Source organism: Hypomesus nipponensis, chromosome 19, assembly GCF_054491055.1.
Source record: "Hypomesus nipponensis isolate SF chromosome 19, ASM5449105v1, whole genome shotgun sequence".
NCBI classification, from domain to species: domain Eukaryota; kingdom Metazoa; phylum Chordata; class Actinopteri; order Osmeriformes; family Osmeridae; genus Hypomesus; species Hypomesus nipponensis.
Window position 1 is genome coordinate 8526099 of NC_140379.1, and position 16964 is coordinate 8543062.

Genomic DNA, 16964 nt, shown 5'->3' on the forward strand with positions numbered 1-16964 from the left:
TGTGTGTGTGTGTGTGTGTGTGTGGGCGGGGTGTGTATGAGAGGTTTGTGTCTGTGCTGTGTGTGATACGAAAGTGGTAGAGAAGTAGAAAGTAGAAAATGCCAAAGAAAATACTGATCAAGGCTGCTTTGTTCCATATCTGAGCCAAACTATGCGACCACCAATGGACTGAATCTTATTACACATAAAAGTTGCCAGGTTCCCTGAGCCGCTTTGAACCAGGTTGAAATACATTTATAGCTTTTGCTGGAAGAAAAGGGCACTTTTTATAAAGAAGATCACATATCACAAGATTTTATTCTATTCTATGTTGTATTCATGATTCAACTGCTTTCAAAAATGAAAAGGGAACTCATAATTTTGCCATAAACAACCCTTCTGAGCTGCTGTAAACCACTACAAGAACTAACAGGAAATGTATGTTTCTGTCCATTCCAGAGAGGTGACTCACTGGCAGGTTTTCTTTGCGATCTCTAGGTAAGAGGTGCTCTTGGTTAGACAGTCAGCAGCTGTGGACACTAAAGCTGGGAGTGTCTCTTTCCAATCAGCAGCTAATGTTATTGTTTTCAGTTGTGAACGACGACAAGGTCTGCCATAGTGTTCCTGGTGTTAGTGGTACACGGTGAAGCCTCCGTTCCAGCCTCCCCCCCTGGCAAAGCTAGTCCTCTCTCTTCAATGTCCTGTGTTGTGGCACTGTTTGAACAGTGAAGGAGTGTGTGCGTGCGTGTATCCAATGATGAGCCTCCTGACCGGAACAATGTCAGCGTGTGAGGAGGACTTTGAACTGAGAATGTGACCGCTTAACCTGCAGTGGCAGGAGCTACTCTGCCAGCGTGGTGGTTTAGTTTTCCAGTGTTCTGTTACATGTGGAGGACAAATCTATGAATAATTAAGCCCTCCCTGGTACAGTTTGTTGTCGTGCTTGGTTAGGGGGATGTGTAGAATAAATGAAACCCTTCCTTGCAATATATTCTCTGGCTTCCTCCTTCGGGGGCCTCCCATCTCCTCTGTATGCTCTACACATTTAACTTTGATAGCTTCCTGGTTAGGCTGCATAGAAACCAGTCAACTAGCACTTCCTTAGAACTCATCAATACTGCATGAGCTCAAGAGATTGCTTGGAGTGCGTAGGAGATGATTCTTCCTGTGACATTTATGGTGATCTGAGTGAGTGTTCTATCATCCTGTAGATTCCATGCAGATATGTTCAATACCAGCTGAGCTGCCATGAATCAGCCTGTTTGGTCAAAACCAGGCTTTTATCGTTGGGTTGTTTTCTCTTAAAGGACACTGTACAGGCTCCAAATAATTACTGAATGAGTCAACATTTTCACAGAGTACAAGCAGTCAATAGAGATTGCAAAATAGAAAAAGAAACATTTTAAAATGAAGCAAATCATGTCTCTGCAGCCAACTCGTCAGATAGATTAAATAAGATTGCTTCATCTCTCTAGAGAAAAAAAGAAAAGAAAGGACTGAACTCTGTTGAGAAATCGCTGTTAGTTTGCATACAGAGAAGAGTTACAGACTTCTGTGTTGATAGTTCATGTCATGTAGACGCAGGTTCTTGTCAGAATATTTGAAAAAAGATAGCGTGACTTCAAGCCTCCGTTATGTCAGGGATTGGTATTTGGTGTTATAGGGTGGTGCTGGGTGTGTGTGTGTGTGTGTGTGTGTGTGTATGTGTATGCTGGGAATCCCTTACAAGATGGATGTGGGAATTAAAGAAAAAGAACCAACTCCCCCAACCCCTTTTCCCCAACCTGGGTGACCTGTGACCTGACCTGAGATGCCAGTGTGTTCAGTAGATTACCAGCCTCTGTAGCAGATTGAGGCCGATGAAAGAGCTGTTGTTTTGGTTCTAATAAGGACCTCCAGCTTTTCCACACTGACCCTGTCCCTGCCGAGGGATAGAAGATCTGAAGCCTGTAGCCTTCTCCCCTCCCAGTCAAAGCAGGCCTCTGGATCCCTGCATCACAGATGTTCCACTTTCGTGTCCCCTCCTTTAGACTTGGTAATTAGAGGTTTGTTTTTAACTGAAAACATGTCTGACTGGTCAGCAGAGATGTTATTTGGGGTCTTTAGATGCTGAGAGTGGGCTAATGGGTGATTCATGTCCCAACCCTGGAGGTTTTCTCTGTGATTGCTACAAAGCCTTTACCTACACCCTGGTCGTCAGGGAGTAAGGAGTCCAGACAGGACCATTAGGGACACTTACTCATAGCTGTGTGTGGGCCGGGGCTTGGAGGACTGCTGGAAGAGTTTAGCTTATTGTCGTAAGGTGGGGTGGAGGGTTTGTGATGGAGGGGGGACCCCCTCTGCTCCGCTGCAGTGTACAAGCTAGATGGAAGAAACAGGGAAAGTTTCAGGCCAGATTTTCCAGACCAGAGCCAACTTATAGCTAAGCCTCATTGGCCAGATCTGTAACTGGACCCCGCTAATGGGCTCCAGAGTGACCCACGCTCCGGCCCTCCATAGCTGTACCTGCCCCAGCCTCGGAGATGCCTCTGAGGGGAACAGAATCCACTGACAGACCCTCAACATTTATACGCTCTGCTTGAGAGCTTGCCAAGTTTGCAGTTATAGTCTTCTCCCTCACCAGCAGTGTGCTGTTGGAGTTCTTCTCAAGACATTTAAATTGCACTTGGATCGCCCCCTGGGCGTTTTACAATGAGTGGAAGCTTCACATTGCTGCGCTCATTCTGCTATGCAGCTGGGCTGGATTTTCAATTACATTCCTCTATGCTCTTTGCTTTTTATTCTTTTACTGTTGCGTTATTCACTCAAATGAATTATTCAAAGCTTTAGTACTGTAAGTTTGTATGAAGAAGACCACTAATTCTACTCGGTGAAATGCTTTGTTAGCCTTGTAGTTGAGTATTGGCTGATTTGGTCGTAGAAAGTTCAAGTCAAATTGGTTGTAAACTCCAATATGAGTACAGGAAAACCACAGTGTTCTCAGTACTGCGTGGGTGTGGTGCTTTCTACCTCACTTATGGTAACCAGTAGTTTCTACATATGCATGCCCTCGATGTCTGCTGGTGCATTGGCATCACCCTGACTCCAACCAAAACCATCAGTTCAGCAGGAATTACCCAGAATTTACTCATTCTGGTGTAGGCTGACGTCACCGATGCATGGTGTTGTTGAACCTGTGACCCAGGGAGTTTCTAGGAAGGTGTTCTGCTGATGTTGAGCAGCTGCGTTTGTTTGGGGGACTGATCGCCAGCGTGGCCGTCAGGCAGAGCTGATGGCTTGATGGGCTGTTAAAACAACGTGTGCAGTCCAGCCCCCCCCCCCCCTCCCCCCACAAACACACACAAACAGAGCAAGCTCATTAAAAGAGCCCATTAAGGAAAGGAGAGAGGGGGCCAACCATTCTGTAACACTGAGAAAAGGGAAGAGCGTAACAGCAAGAGAGAGGAAGAGACTGGGTGGCAGGAGAGAGAGAACGACAGAGAGCGAGCAACAGAGAGAGAGAGACAGAGAGCGAGCGACAGAGAGAGAGAGACAGAGAGCGAGCGACACAGAGAGAGACGGAGAGAGAGACGGAGAGAGAGACGGAGAGAGAGACGGAGAGAGAGACGGAGAGAGAGACGGAGAGAGAGACGGAGAGAGAGAGAGAGAGAGAGAGAGGGAGAGAGGGAGAGAGGGAGAGAGGGGGAGAGGGAGAGAGGGGGAGAGGGGGAGAGGGGGAGAGGGGGAGAGGGGGAGAGAGGGGGAGAGAGACAGGGAGAGACAGGGAGAGACAGGGAGAGACAGGGACAGACAGGGACAGACAGGGACACAGGAGGAAGGCAGAGCACTGTTTGGCCAGCTCAGCTGAACGATGTGTGATGCAATAAAGGAGATGATTGGAGTATGGAAATGGGGTGCAGTGATTAGATGTATGAGGAAGGGCCAGGGGGCCACCGTGGGGAGCATGGGGTGGTGAGCTTCTCTGAGACTGTGTGTGTGGGTGGTGGGGTTAGCTAGGGGTGCCCCAGCCCAGTTTTGGACTGCTTCCAGGCCCTCATCTCTGTTCTCCCGGCTGCATGGCTGGTCTAAGGGCCATGCTAGGGCACACAGATGTATGGGTGGCAGTGGGTCACAGCCATGGGTAAACCTCATTACTCCTAACTGCATAGCAACACATTACATCCGCTCATCACCCTACACACCATTACACTTAGTATCTGTTCATTCTGCATTAACTTTGAGATAACATGAAGGGTATGCTTAAGTGGAGTAGGGAGATTGGTTCCTATTGAGCAGTTCCTGATGTGTGAGGATGTTGAGGTCCATTCCCAGTCTTGTTGTTAAGCAGCTGTGATCCGGCAAACGTTCCAGCTCTCTGTTCTATCCGGGAGGAATGGATATGAAGCCCTTCAACCTTCAGTCTGGTCAGGCATGGCCCAGCTGGTGTGTGTTTGCAGGCTTTGTTGTTCTGTGAGTGTGGCCTGTTGTGTGTTTTCAGGCTGGTGTGTGTTGAAGGAGAAGAGGTTGGATCAGAAGAAGCAGCTGGTAGGGTTTTACAGCCCTGTGTTCATTCTTGTAGAGTTCCTGTGAAGATCCCCTCTACCCCTCCACTCCTCCTTTTCTCGCTCTACCTGTCGTCCTCTCTTCCGCCCCCCCCCCAATGCCGCTGTCCTTTGCGCTCCTCCTCAGCGACTGCAGTTTATCCTGCAGGGAGGTCTCCTCCCATGTCTCCCTTTTAACACCACCACACTCTAATACCTCCTGTAAACTGTTACTGCTTGGGAAAGTGGATTGGATGGATTGCTGTTGCGGTGAGCAATTTCTCTCCTTGGGCTCTAAATCAGTTGGAGAATGCTGTTGTGGAGCTCATCAGTGTTTACGTTGTTTCCAACTCCCTCCCTCCTTCCCTCTGCATCTTTCTCCTTCTCTCTCCTAGGCCTGATTAAAGACATCTATCCTTTGCAAATGACTGTTATTATGTAGTCATTCATTTTTGAACCTCCCTCTTACAACAGCTGACCTTTGTGGCCCAGTGATTTAAGTGATATTGAGGTCTGTTAAAGGTCTGCACACCTGAGTCTTTGCGGAAAGAGGAGGTGATGTTCAGTCCTCTGAGAGGAATGTGCGGGTGATCCCACGCAGTTCAGCGTCTGCGCTGAGGAATGCTGCTTGTCCACATTGCAGTACCTAAGCTGATCATGATCTGCAGTACGGCGCATGTTAGGAACTGCTAAGTCGAGTTTAACAGCCCAATCCAGCTGTGTTCTTACAGACAGATGTTCGTTAACCTTTGCTGTCTTTGTTGATCCATCGACAGCGCGTCTTTGATTATTTACACGCAGATGTGGAAGGAAGCAGGTTATTAATACATGAATGCTTGGCGGTTTCCTGTGTGCGCACTTCAAAGCGGAACCAGTGTTTCTCAGAAGGCTGCCGCTTCCACTAAACTGAGGGTCTGTCACTGAAGACTGCTTGTGCCCTGACTGTGTGTGTTTGTGTGTGGGGGGGAATGGGGGGGGGGGTAGTCTTATTAGTGAATGGCATCTCCTCTCATCTCTTATGATATGTACCCTGGAGAACCTCCAGCTCTTTACTGTAAGAGCCTGGGTCCAGCCTGGATCTGTGAGAGACCATTGTGTTGGGAGGACTGTATTTCGACTGTACTGGCTGACACAATAGCACACAAGCCCCCAGCCTTAGGTCCAAACCTCAATCTCAGCAGCCTGATTGACCCAGAGTGAGCCTATCTCTGCCATCAGCTGATCAAGCTGAAACAGTTTGAACCAGCTCTCTCCCTGTCAGCCCTTATTGGTTAGCAGTGCCTGTTTGTCCCTGGCAAGTCTTTTCACTGCGAGGGGAATGCATGATAGTCCTTCTTTGTGACTGTGTTTGTCCAGGTGTTACATGGCACAGCTGCACATGTAGCAGAGTGCTTGTCAGGAGCTTGTGTGATGCGTGCCCTGCTCATAGTCTGTCCCGGGGAAGTAAAACAGCCACAGCTGCTGTGACAGCCAGATCTTCCCCATGCTGAGGAACTTCATCATGCTTCAGAGGCTCCATTCTGCACAGCCAGTCCCGACTGAGGAGGGTGAGAGAGCAGGGTGTAGCCGTGCCAAGATGGCCAGAGGCCCTTGCTCGCCCAGCGCCAAAACACTCTGCACCGCTTTTAAATCACCTTGTCTGGTGGAGAGAGCATGGCTGAGTACTTGGCTCCCCGTAACACATACTGCTTTATGTAAGCCCCCCCCCCACACACACACATCCACCCCACACACACACACACACACACACCAAAAGCAAACACTCACCAACTTATACGAAGTTGGACATTGTTGGTTTTGAAAAAGATTCCCATGTTTCAAATCAGAGGGAAATGTTGCAAGGTTATAAATATAATCCTGTGTTCATGGGAACTGTTTTTCCTCCGAATGTTTCCAAACTCCTCCGGTGGAGGGTTCGCTCGCCGCTGTGCTCGGGGCTTCCTGGCCTCAAACATAAATCATGTCTGACCCCCGTCCCACTGCTTTCTCTAGCCCCCCAAAAATGCAGGCCCAGCCATGGTTGGGCTAATGTGAAACAGAGAGACCTCAGGACTTAACAGGAGAGCACAGGGCCTGTAATTGGCCCCTGGGGAGCTGAGACAATTGGCTATGAGACAACAGGGGGCTGAGGCGATTGGGTGGAAGGCGATGAGAAAGGAGGTGATTGGCTGAGAAGGCTTGTAGGGGAAGAGTCATGCTGTGAGTAGTGAGGAGGTTCCTCTGTGGGAATCTATCTGCTCCACCCAGGTGCTTCCTGTCATCTACGCTGGGTCATGTCCTAAACACAGCCTAACCCCCCTCACCCACACACACACACACGCTCTCTCTTAACCTCCCGAACACACAAACACACACACACCCAGGCTTTATCAGCATGGCCCTCACTTCCGCAACACACACACACTCAAGCACAAATACACAGGCTCTATCATAACCCCCCTGACCTCCCCATCACTTGCGCACACACACACTCAGACTCCAGCTCTTATCTCTACCTCCTACAAACATAGCCCCCCATCACCACGACTGGCCTTCATGTGGGAGCTTGGATCCCTTCCTCGCTGCTGGCGTTACTTCTCCACGACACCCTCACCAGCAACGCTGTTGTTGTTTATGTGATGGAGTGGAATGACCGCCCCTCAGGGTCCCTGTCAACATGCCACGCCGACGATATCGATTCCCGCATGTAAATATTGCATCGCAGTTCACAGCTTTCCGTATACCGTCGCACTTGTGTAACAGCCTTATCAATCTTTAACAGGCTGCCTACTTCAGCCTACCGGGGCTGATGCGTCTAACGGAGCGTGCGGCGCTCTGGACGGCCAGCGCAAAACGCCTCTCAAGAGACGTTTGGAAGTGCCGTCATGATATGAGCGCGGTTGGGGACGGCTGTGAGGGATGTGGCGGCCCCCACGGGTCAGAGCGGAGCGTTGAGACTGGGCTCTCGTCTACGGAGCAAGGCCTCCACTGTCCCCTTCTCCTCTCTCCTTAAAGCTCTTTCTGTGTGCTTCTGTTGTGTAGCAGCCTGTAACGAATGAGGGCTTCCTTCGCCCTGTTCTCGCACACTCAATCATCCCCCCCCCCCACCTCTCCCTCCTCACCCCCATTCCACTCCTCTCTGTGCCCAGCAACCTCTGATCCGTCCACTGGCTGTTGCTGATTTCTGAGGAAAGTTAATGAACTGCAGAGACGGCCTGTGAGCCGGAGATGCGCTGTGGACTGAGAGGCAGAGGAGGGGGGGGGGATGAAAGCTCAGACCAAGTAGTGTCCTGACAGAGAGCGGTATCAGCCATGCTTTACTTTTGAGAGGCTGTCGAGCCCAATTCAAGTCCCTCCCGGCGCCCATCTCCTCAGTAGTAGTCCAGCTCAATAAGCCTGGTAAGTAAATAAGCTCCCACACAAGCTGCTTGTTATACAAGGGCACAAATGAGTCGAGCCAGCAGAATATTACTGTCTGTCTGTGGAGGATGTTGTGTGGTATGACCAGTCTGGAATGTGTGTTAGTGTGTGTGTGTAGGTGGGGACCCTGAGGGCTTGGCTGGCCAGAAAGAGAGGCCACAAGTAACACACTAATGAATCCAAGTGTCTCTGGCACCTCTGTGAATTGCTGTGGGGGTGGGAGATCTAAGGGAGAGGATGTGGTTGAGGCCTCTAAGGATGGCGGTGCTGGGTGCTGGGTTGGAGACCTCCTCTGACCTGTGGTGAGTCCACAGTGGCCAGCCTCGTCTGTGGGCGGGGTCAGGTGAAGCAACCTCTTCACTCCCCCATCTCTCTCCGGTTGCCTGTTCCCAGCTAAAAAAGAGAGAAAGTCAGTAGTTGTGGGAATGCTCAGTAACCGTGGGAACGGTCCGTCGTCGCGGGGACACGCCCAGCGCAGACAGCGCTGGTCTTGTGTGGCGGGGCTTGGTAACCAGAAGGGACCTGAGGATGATGTAAGGGCCCTGGCCAGACTATCGCAGCCCTGACCGCACCCCGTCTGGACCCCGTCTGCACCCAGTCTCACAAACAGAAACCCTTCTGAGTCTCATGGAGCAGCCATCCATGCCCCAGACACCTCGGAGACGGCTGTCTGCCAACCTACCGCTCAACACGAGGGGACACCCATTTGGGCTGGGAACTAGTGGCCTGGAGGCTGAGATCTTGGGGCTGGGAGGTGGTGCCTGTAGGCTGGGGGGGGGGGTGGAGGCTAGAGGGTGGGAGGTGGAGGCTGTAATGTGGGCTAGGGTCGGACAATGAGTTCCGAAGTCTACATATTAGCAGGGTGGGGGGGGGCGGGTGTCAGAAAGCTTTTAACTAGAGCCAGATGTGCAGAGGGGACACAAAGATACAGGGGTCAGTTCATCGGAGCAGTGTTTCCTCTGCTAGGTGTGGTTGAGGATGGGCGGAGCCTCCAGTCTCAGACACTGTGAGGAGCTCCCAACAATACTGGCAAGCGCTGCTTGTTTTCAAGACTTGGAGCTGTTGAAATTAAAAACGATCAATCATTGTGAAACTCGTTTTAAAAGGATATTCCTCCATAAATATTTGGTTGTAAAGGATACTGGGAGGGTTAAAGAGCCTTTTGTTGCTGGCAGCAGGAGTCTGGCTTGGAGTACTGAGCTGTGCTGGAGCTCAGGGAACAGGCCTGGGTCCCGCTCAGCTGACTGGATAACTCCTGGAGGAGGAGAGGATCGGTGGGGTGGAAGATGATGGAAGAGGGGGAAGATGAGACAGCGGAGGTGGGGGGGAATGGGGAAGGAGACGGTGGAGGAGGAGTAGGAAGAGGAGGGAAAGAGCTGAAGGAGAGGGTAGGGAATAGGGGAAGAAGGTGGTGGTGGTGGTGGAGGAGGAAGATAAGGAGGAAGGTAGCTAGCTGAGGACGAAGACGAGTGCGTGTCCAATGTTCTGGGTTGTCAACTCAGGACAGGAACTGCTCCCTATGGCTGGGGTGAAACCCAGCCCACACACAGCCTCTCACTTTACACTGCGCAGGTACACACCCACACGCACACACACACACACATGCGCATGCCAACTTGCCAGCCTGCTGGCTAAAATGAGCAAGGCGGGGCAATCGTTTGTGGCATGTTTTCAAGTGTCTAGGGCTTAGATCAGATAAGCCTTGAGCAATAAAAACAGTTGAGGTGTACGTCTGAAAGGGTACAATAGCCAGTCTACTGGGGCGGGGGTGGTCCTTCTCAGGGGGGAGTGAGGGATTCCGTGTGTGGGGGGGGGGGGGGTGGGGGGAGATTATGACGGCTGTAAAGTGTTTCCCTGTAAGGTGATCCTGCTGCTTTGTGTCTGCTCTCTAACTACATAGGAGTGGTCTTCTCTGTAACAGAGCTGGGCTCACCTTTCACATCCTGTGTCCTTTACTCCTCACAGAGGGGGACAGGGGGACAGGAAGAGGGGAGACGGACGAAGAAATGGAAGAGAGGGCAAGAGGGACTGGGGGCAGCCACACAGAACACAGTGTGCTGAAACTGAACCTCAGTCAGTCCTGCAAGGACGTGTCCTGAGGACTCATGTTCTGCTTTACTGTAATATCACTTAGGCAGGAGGGCAGAGCGAGACACATGCACAGTCACACTCAGAGGTGTGGGTATCAAAGGCCTACGCCCTGGCGGTATGTGGGCCCCAGGTATTGTCATGGCAACGACAGGCTAGATAAAGCTGCTGCTCTTCCTGTGATACTGCCCCCTCCATATCACACAGTCTCTCTCTCCTCCTATCCTCTGACACCCTATCCCTCCCTCTCTCTGCCCCTGCCCCCCCTCCCCCACCCGTCCCCCACTAACCAGCCTCCTCACTGGATCGGTATTTGTTTTAAATGTTTCCACTTTCCTGTAATGTCTTGGTGCCCTGCCAACTCCACTGAGAAATCATTATGGAGGACATTGGTTGTGGAGCACACAGGCAGGGGAGCCTGATGGCGCCGTGTGTTTCTTCCGAGCGCATTGGGATCATGTGATCGCTCATTAGCTCGACATCCCAGGCGGCATCTGGGGCTGCTTTGTTCTCATGACGGAAGGCTGCCAAGTGGTTCTGAGTGTTGACGGTTCTGTGACTGGAACAGCAACAGATAAAGGAATCAGAGTGTTGGTCCTGTCAGAGAGCCTGGTGTGCTGACTTTTTTCCTCACTGTCCCGGTACTGCCCTCCCTGTCCCAGTACTGCCCCGAAGTCCAAAATGAACCGTCCTAAACTGAACTTGTCCCAAAATGTAAATTCTTGTGTTGTCTCATTCTGACAAGGGTGTAGGTAATTTGCAATACCATTTAAGTAATCCATACAGTTGTGGGGCTTAAATCAATGTCTGAATTTCAATGTGAATACATACACAATAGAATACACAATTTATTGCTTGTTTCATGGTTTGGCTAACACAATTATTGGTGTGGCTGTAGCTAAAAAGTTTGAAAAAAGTTTATGAAAAACAGTTTGGAAAGCAAATAAAAAAAAAGGCAAAAAAAAAAAAGGTTTTCCCAAAAAGGTTAAACAATGATTATACAAATATTGCTGATAAACCAATACAAATAATAGGTTTGCATCTTTGTTGAGTACTTGATGAGGACTTTACTAAACCATCAAACTCTACATTACTCGATTGAAAGTGGTTGAATGGCCTATAACGAGACCCACATGGCTAATGTAACTGCCTTTGGTTTCAGTGTGAAACTGAGAGACATTCTCAATGTACTCCACATTCTGTGTTTATGTTAAGTACACAATGTTTTTACTTGAGTGCATGGTGTGTCATTTTGGTTGTGCTACTTGTTTGTTTGTGTTTGTGTGTGTGTGAAAGACCGGAGATAAATGAATGTTTGGCTTATCTGTGACTGGATGCCCTGCCTGTGTTATTATGTGTGTGTCATGAAGACATGCAGAGTGAGTCGTGTGAGAGGTATTTGTCAGTGTGTGAGGCTGGAAGCAGGTTTGGCTGGGAGTCAGGCCACAGACTCGGACAGGAAGCTAGCGAGGTTGGAACTCTCTCGGACTCCTTCTTTGTCTCTTTCTCCGTCTCTCTGTCTGCTGTGCTGTACTGTGGTCAGGTGAGGACCTCACCGTGAGGTGGAGGTTAAAGGAGACTGAAGGGCTCCGGTTTCTCTGAAGGTCCAGTGCTGCCATTCCTCCACATGCTAGTACATGAACCAAACCACCAGGCCTGCAATTTAGCAGCTTGTGAAAAAGTTGCGCAGAGCCGAGAGAGGGAGGGAGGGAAGCGGAGAGATGGAAAGAGGGAGGAAGGGTGGGAGAGAGGGAAGAAGATAGGGGAGGGAGGGAGGGGGGAGGTTTCCAAACCTGCAGGGTTTGTGTCATTGTGCCAAAGCTGTAACACAATGTACGGGATGGACATAACCCTCTCTCCTCCCTCCTTCTGTGGCCGATGCTGTCTCATGCAGCTATAGACCTCTAATCATTTGTAATTGTAGCATCATAAGGTTGTGGTGTTAGTCCAGTCATGGGTTGCTCCTGATCCTCCTTGTTTCAGGTGTGTGTGTGTGGTGTGTTTGTGTAAGAGAGAACTGGATAGAGAGGGGTGTTTCAGCTCACTGTAACCTTACATTGATGCAACCCTCTGGGTACAGTAAAGCTGATGTTTGCATGTTTACCAGCTCCACCCAGAGCTGGGCGCAGAGAGCGGGGGAGGAGCATTGACAAATATTAGCCTTACTTGGAAATATTGAGAAATATTAGCCTGACTAAGCTTACTTTGGTGCTGACCTGGAAAGAGAGAAAGATCCTGTTGGCCTAGTGTGTACGTGCACACCGCTCAATACTGCTTGTAGAACAACTTGGTTTCTAGAACAGCCTTCACTTTATGGGAAGGCTCTCCAACAGACGTCCGTCTTTTCAGCCTATAATACCTGGCTTGTATAGTGTTTGTCTCCCTGATGGGTTTGATGGTGTTTAGGTCAGGGATCTGCGAAGGCAAGTCAAGTGTTCTCACGCCAAACTCGACAGAAATGTTTGTTTGGACCTCGCTTTGCATGGGGGTATTATCAAACTGAAACAGGAAAGGGCCTTTCCCAAATTGTTGCCACAAAATTTGAAGCACAGAATCGTCTAGAATGACCATTTATGCTTTAACATTAATATTTACACCAGTGGAACTAAGATCTCTTGCCCAGAACCATATTAAACAGCCCCCATTGTAAATTGGCTTGATAAGGCCCTGATGCACAAAGCGAGGATATGCTTTGTCGCGTTTGCGAAAAATGTACTTGCCTGCAATGTTCGAACGTTCACTGGAAATCCTTCCTAGAAAAGTGAAGGCTGTTTTAGAAAAACAAAGTTGGAACCAACACCTTATAAACATCCATGATTTTAGAATGAGAGGTTCAACAAGCAGGTGTCCAGTTACTGAGCGGTGTCCACACTGTTGCCCAAATAGGGTATATATATAGAGAGAGAAAGGGAAATTGGTATTGTTTGTTAAACTCTGGGATCGTTTTGGTTGCCCTCTTGTCATCTGTCACGTCTGAGTGGCAGGGTGTCTGGGGCCACCACTGATCTTGCGACCTTGCTGAATGGTTGTCATGGTAACCGGCTGGACTGAGCTGGGCATGGAGTTTTGACCCTCGGGAGAAAGAATGGAATGTTCCCCTCCAGAGGCTGCAGCAACCTCACTGTACGGAACACCCCACCCCAGCACACTACAGAACACACACGCACACACACACACGTACACCAAAGCATTCTGTTCATAACAAGGTCATGTCAACAGAAACGGTGAAGGTTGTGTTGTTGTGGCAGCCTGGTGAGGAGCTGGGGGTGTCTGTGGTCTGAGAGGACTTTGGACACATCAGGCTACCTCACAAGCTGTCTCGCTACATTTCCTTCTAATGCTGTTTGAGCAATTCAGTATGAGGCCTGCTGACCAGGGCAGGACAGAGGCTCATATGCATGTCGCAGCAGTAGACATTCATTGACAGTGGACAGTCATGCTCTGGTTACTGTCTGTGTGTACCCACGGCAACCTGGAGCCAGTGGGTCGAACTGGGATGTTTGTTTCATGTCCCTCTGCTTCTCTATGCTGCAGTTACCCGGCCAGTGACAACAATCATATCAAAATGACATGTTGTTTCGTGTTGGAATTGTTTCTCTTGTGATCCTGTGCTGCTCTTCCTTCTCCAGAGTAGACAGAGTCAGTCTCCGGTTCCAAACTATGAATAATTGTGTTTCTATCTCCTCCCCACACATCTCTTTTTGTTGTTGAATTATTTGGTTGCAGCAACTTATTTATTCATTTCTTCTGCCGACTCAAAAACTCTGTGGGTGGGGAATCTAAACAGAATTGACCCAAATGGTTTTGAAATGTAAATAGGTTTTCACCAGGAGATGACAGATGGATGGACTCTCAGTGACAGGGCCAGGCCAGGACAGATATTGTCTCCACCACCAACTCTCTGGATCGGACTACAACAGGAGCAGGAGAACTTGCTTATTTAATACCTCTGTACCTGGAGGCTACAAGGGGACCGGTGTGTGACCAGGTAATGGGATTTCCTCTCTCGACCTAGAGGCTGGCTGATCCTCATGGTCCTCATACAGCTTGTATGATGTTGGCTTTACAAACAGCAAACCGACAGGGTCATCCATCAGCATCAGAGACCTAAACAGTGGGTAGTTAGGCTGGTGGACTTCTGCATGGCATTAGCCAGTCCTGGCCGTGTGTGTGACCTGTGTGAAGCGTGCCACCTGGCCCGTCCTGGGACGCAGCTCCTGTGGGGTGCTGAGAGAGCGCTGGAGGCGTCCCTTCACGCCCCCTGACCTGGCTCCCAGAGGCAGGGACAGGAACACATGTTTACTTTGGGTTATTTGGTTTTCTTTTTGCAGATAAATACCTAAATAGCTTCCAGTAAACGGCCCGTAGTCCATTTTGGAAAAACTGGTTTGGGTTTCCTGGAACTTTGTAGCAATGATGCTGTGATTTATCACTGGTCATTCGGTATCCATTACCGATGTGACTTTGCTGGGGAGAGCCGTCGAAGCGGAGAGGGAAAATGTCCCTGATCATAATACTGTGTCATTTACCTAGCGAGGTTGGACCTGTTTAATGGCTTGGCCCATCACCATCATCTTCATCAGTGGGGGGTTCATATCTGACGCACATCTCTTGGTCTGCTCCGTGTGTGTTTGTGTGTGTGTGTGTGTGTGTGTGTGGACAGAGGGTAATGCTGACAGACATCTGTACAGGAAGATTGGCTTGTTAGTCTGGTGGTGGTTGCAAGCTGTTTGTATTAGTGTCTGTCACTGAGCACTCTGGCTCTCTGGAATGTAGCACCCTGTAAATTGAGAGATTATATGCAAATGCTTCAATTTCTGAGCATTATGACATATGAGTGGGATTAGTTACTTGTCAGCCTTGACAAAAGAATAATACGATTTAATCACTATATTTTTAAACCCAGTCCTCCATATATTCAGTGCTCATAAAGTATATTATTCAATGAAAGGGCTCTGTTTGGAAAGTTCCCCCCCCACCCCCACCAAACCACAGACCGCACTGTCAAGATTTAATCCTGAAGTGATTCTGTCATTGCAGTTTTGTTTCCATGGGGACAAAATTAACAAACAGATTTTCGAGGCCCCTGCTCCCATCTGTTGTGTAATAGTCCGGTGAGTGTGGGCGCTTTTCTTTTGTTATCCCTCCTTCCTCGTCTGGCTTTACTTCTAGTGGAGATATGGAGAGGGGGGGAAAGAGCGGGATGGAAAGGGGGGGCGGGGGTGGGAGGGAAGGAGAGGGGTTGGGGGGAGAGAGAGAAATAAAAAATAGCGAGGGAAAGAACAGGGGAGAGGGGGAGAAGGAGAATGAGCATTGTACGTAGAGTGAGTGTCAGGGAGATCCAGTAAAGTATGACAGACTGTAATATGTTTCTTGCCCAGGCCCGTGGCAGAAGCATAGACGGCATGCTGCACCAAACTATATACCAGACTGTAGGACAGTGTGTGTGCACAGTACAGTACATCAGTACATCTACTGAACAGCGCATACCTCCACTGTCTTTGGCAGCATCACCGTGGCCTCTCTGGCAGGTTGTCTCTGGCAATGGAATGGTAGCCTGAACTGTTCACAGCCTCCACTCATCTCAGACAGTCTGAGGAGAGAGAGAGAAGAGAAAGCGTAATCGAGGGGGTGGAGTGAGATGAGCTGTAATGAGAGGAGAGATATAAATAGAGTTCCGGGTTGATCTCATTAGCCCCTGTCCCCCTGGTCTATCATGATGAGATGAGCTAACTCCACCCGGACACTGCCCCTGTGATGGCAGTTGAAATGGAGCGCACCACTGGGGAGGCCAGGGGCTGATTAATTGATTCAGAACTCCATCAGAAGGCCTTGATGGTTCCATGTGTAAAGAATACAGCAGGCACAGCTGGAAGGACCTCTCTCTTCTCTGCCTCGTACGTCCCTGTAATCATTAGATCTGGGTCAATTGCCATCGACAGAATACCTTAAAGACACTTGATTTATGTCAACCGGTGCAATTAATCCACTTCAACCATTTACGACCACTATAACATCCAACTATGAGGCCAATCATATTCACCTCAATTACTTCTGGTAGAGTGATTGATGCAATTGACCTCAGTTGGACCATCTTGTGTTTTAGAGAGCATCAGTCACGGTGGCAAATGTTGGAAACCCTCCAAGTCACCGGGTCGGAGCCCAATGGGGAGTGACAGGAGATGGGATTGAAGCTGAATCTTTGTATTTTAATACCACCCCCACCCCAAAAATATATTTTCCACCCCAGCATAAAAATCATGGCTCATATATATTCATGGACACACATTACTGCAGCTGGACCCAGTGCCCCCCACCACCCCAATGCATCTCCACACACACAGTGGCATCTGGGCCAGCACTCCGATTTCAGTGTTGCCGTGGGACGTGACTGCGCCCGTGGTAACACAAGGAGGCCAGCCTCAGATTAGATTTGTCCTCCTGAGCCACCATGGAGCCTGGCCTGACGGTGATGGGGCCAGCGCCTCTCTGGTGGCTGGAACTCTCGCTCTCTCTTTCTGTCTGTTTCTCTTCCTGACCCCTGCTGTCAAGTCTGCCTCTCCTTCTGTCTCTCCGTCTGTCTCTCCCTCTCACGCTCGCTCCTTTTTGATCTCGCTCATTCTCTCTGTCGCTCTCTTGTCTCGCTGTGTCGCTCTGTCTCTCAATCACTCAATGACTGATGTCACGTAATAAGCTCCCAGGACTGGCATGGTGGAGCATGTCCATTGGTGCATGAGAAAGGACACATTTGAAGAGCTAATCTCTCTACTGAAGGTGTGGTGGCCAACAGAAGGGATGCGTTCCTGTGTCTCTGCGTGTCTCTGCGTGTCTCTGCGTGTCTGTGTGTCTCTGTGTGTGTCTCTGCGTGTCTCTGTCTGTGTCTATCTGTGTCTCTGTGTCTTTGTGTCTTTTAGTGTCCTATTGTCTCAGGCTTCAGACTGGCCACTTTTATGACTGCAAGTTTTGGTCGACTCAGAT

At 49.7% G+C, this 16964-nt stretch overlaps 1 protein-coding gene across 4 annotated transcripts in view; it reads left to right on the forward strand.

Annotated features, from left to right (window-relative positions):
• The window catches only part of furina (furin (paired basic amino acid cleaving enzyme) a), a 57227-nt gene that overhangs the window by 5696 nt on the left and 34567 nt on the right, over positions 1-16964 (forward strand). The window lies entirely within an intron of this gene.